The 3555-nt window shown below is 40.6% G+C and overlaps 1 pseudogene; it reads right to left on the bottom strand.

Moving 5' to 3' along the window:
- Positions 1-367: 367 nt before the first annotated feature.
- Positions 368-2753, bottom strand: LOC102442300 (annotated as a pseudogene).
- Positions 2754-3555: the final 802 nt, after the last annotated feature.

Genomic DNA, 3555 nt, shown 5'->3' with positions numbered 1-3555 from the left:
GGAATAAATGTTCAAAGAGATTTCAGATCGAGATAGGAATTACGTCAAGTGACACTTACCAGGTCTTCTCTTAGAAGATTCATGACTCCTACACTGGCAGCTGAGATAAATGTTTAAAGCATAAAATCAGCCTCACAGATAAGTGGATCATTCTATTAAACTGCTTTAGGAAGTAGTTTCAAGAGCTAGTGCTTAGAACTAACTTATTGCATGACTTTGAGGCCACTAAAAATGACAAGGATGCTAGCACAGAATGAAAAGTTTTTATGCTATTAGGCCAATGGCTTTGATAGTAAAACTGGTGAGGTTTTCTATTAACTACTCTGTCACAAAATTTTTGTTTGGCTTTGAAGTGAGAAAGATGTCATTAGTTGCAGCATCTGACCTCGTCCAGTATATATTCTGGAAAAGGCAGGTTGCATACTTGTAAACCATCCAGCTTGCTGAGCATCCATGGGAACTCATCTTCCTTCCACTTGTTTTCCTTCGGATCTAAAGTGAGAATGGAATTGCTGTAATGACCGTTGTAGCAAAGGCCTCCAAGAACCATTATCTGTTTGCCCAGCACAGACACGCCGTGGCCATGTCAACCAGTTGGCATGGGTGCCAAGATGGTCCACTGACTAGTCTCTGGGTTGTACACTTCTGCAGAAGGGCACCCCTGAGATTCAAAAGAGGACCTGGAGGTCACACAGACACCACCAAAGATGTAAAGCTGACCATTGTAAGAAATCATCTTGTGAAAGCATCTTACGTAATTCATTTTGCTCTTATTCTCCCAGCAGTTGGTAACAACTCCAGTTATTCTGGTCCATTGTTCTATGGTCCCTTCTTTACTGGGGCCAAAAACCCACACTTGTTTGAAGGTGGACAATGAGGTGATTCCACTGGTGATGTACAACTTGTTAATGAGCACTGTCCTCTCATGTTCATATTTATTAATGGGATAAGGTCCACAAATTCCCATTTATCATTGGTGATGTCTCATCTCTGGTTCTGCCTGCTACAGCATAAATAAACTTCCCAGTAACACCAACTGCAAATTCTGAACATGGTTCAGGCATGTCTGCCATCCGGAGCCAAGGGTTTTCTCAGGTCATACCTGAACACTTTGGAAATAGCATGGAATTTGCCATCTGGGCCCCGTTCTTCCTTGCCTAATAAGAACATGAAGTTATTGACAATAGCAAGGCAGTCCAGGCACAGAGGTACTTGGGGGCCTTCTGGTTCCCATAAGACTCTTGGTTTCTTTAAGAGAAATATTTTACTTTTAACCATGCTATGTCTAATCATCCCTCAAACACTGATGTTTGGGGTTTGGCAGCGTGGATGTGGCTTGATTTCATGTCCAACAAAGGCTGCTGGTGAACATTTTGAAAGTAATTCAATGCTTTGTCAGTTTCATAGCGCAGCTGTCAAGAGTATAAAGTTCTGATGTCTTAACCTCCTCAAAAAACACTGGATGGGGTCACTGATGTTCTGAATAATGGTATTGGTATGTCCCCAGCATCTTCTGTCATGCCGCAGCCAAGACCGAACAGCCTTGTACAGCTTAAGCTCTGGGAACCTGCTCAGATGATCATTGTCCAAATAAGGTACGAGCTTCTCAAAATTCACAAGACAGGGAGTCAGGCCTGGACATGAGTGGCGCAAAGTCATCTAGCAGAACGGATTCCAGCTTCTCTCCCTGATCCAGAAATCATCTAAGAGTCTCAGGATTTCTGCACAATTTTCTAAGCAGGTTTTTGCTAATAGGAAAGAGAACCAGAACCTCCCCACACCTATTAGTCGAACATACATGGCAGCCTGAAGAATCTCACAAACCGTATTCACACTCAGTTCTGTAGTTCCATAGTGTGCAAATGGAAGGACATGGTAGAAACCATGTCCTTTTAATGAATTTTGTCCTGATCTCACTCATGTCTTCAGAAACATACAGTCAAACCTTGGTTCTCAAATGTCTCCCACCTCGAACAATTTGGTTCTGGACCAAGTTGACCTGACAACTCTTTCATGCAGATACCTCAGCATGACAAAAAGCATCTCTCAGGCAACAAACAAAAAAGAGAATGTGTGACACTAAACCGTGTGTTGTTAACATTTCAGGAAATTGTGCTGTGAATATTTTACTGGGTTTTATGCTTTTGTTGCTGGCAAGTTGTCGATTAGCACAATTTTAAAACACAAAGAGGCCATCATGAGTACTGATGATGCTAAGGGTGTGAAAGTGCTCATGAAACAACAATCACAGGAAATGGAAGAGGTAGAAAAATTGTTTTGGATAAACTAAAGGCAGTTAGGCAGCATTTTGGAGGCAATGATATGTGAAAAAGCGAAGATGCTGCATGATGACTTCCTGAAAGATCCCCTGGGACAAGTGATTCATTTAAGGCTAGGAGACGGTGGTTCAATAAATTTAAGAAAAAGAAGTGTTTATAGATTAAACAGTACATTAGATATGGTTAAAATAGGGAATCATTTGTGGGTCTGGAATGGATTAATTCAATTTACATTATTTCTAATGGAAAATGATATAGTTTCCTAACAAATCATTTCTTGAATAGCCTTCTAGAATGAGTTAAGTTCAAGAACCGAGGTTCCACTGTAAGTCTGAAGTAATCACTCTGGTGGCCAATAGTGCTCTATGGGCCTGGAACTGCTGTGACAGCAAGAAACAGTCCTACCTCACACAGTACTCTGGACCCAGCAGAGACGCTGGTGTCACAGATGGAGGGAGGGACAGAATCGTCCATGTCCCCTGCATGAAACACCTCTGGGGCTCACCCAGCCTCTAGTGTTGGGCAGGCAGTCTGCAGCAGGACAGTGCGCGGTTTGGTGTGGACAGCACTCAGAAGGCTCCTTGAACATCTAAGAAGGGACCTTCCCTGGCGCTCATGCAGTGGGGAAGGGGTGTGCATGCCTGCTGCCTCCCTCTCAGAACCAGTCCTGGGAAAGAAGACCCTATCAGCTCTTTTCTGTCAATTTTTATATCACCCTTACCTTTTCCCCCTAAAAATGCCCTTATTTTCTATTTTGTATTTCACTTCTCAATATCTTACATTCTTTCTTCACTTTCCTCATAGGTGTCTTTTGTAATACCCCATCTTTTATCTACTTTTTATTAATTTCAGGAAGCATTATTTAAAATATCAGTGTGCTTAGGTTGAGTGAAGAGACAGAAGTGAATAATTGTTTTTATACTAAATAACATTGTGTGTGTGTAAATTAGGGTTAATTCCTTTATTACAAACAAAACAAAACAAAACAAAACAAAACAAAAACAACGAATAAAGCAGGAAGACACTCAGTGGATGTCTACATTAAAATCTGGAAAGGCTGGAACTGCATATGTAATCATGCAAACAAATATCTATAATTTTAAAATTACCACTCAAAATCAAATGTTTGTTTTGCTTGCATGTCTTTCTTCCCTAATAGAGCATGAACTGGGTAAGTTTAGAAAGCTTTTAAATATATAAAATAAATATCAAAAATATAAGTCTTTGTTTTACTATGGTTGCAAATATCAAAAAATTTCTATATGTGACACGGCAC

Source organism: Myotis lucifugus, unplaced genomic scaffold, assembly GCF_000147115.1.
Source record: "Myotis lucifugus unplaced genomic scaffold, Myoluc2.0 scaffold_6, whole genome shotgun sequence".
NCBI lineage: Eukaryota > Metazoa > Chordata > Mammalia > Chiroptera > Vespertilionidae > Myotis > Myotis lucifugus.
Note: the sequence above shows the minus strand (reverse complement) of the source record. Positions and strands in the feature narration are given on the sequence as shown.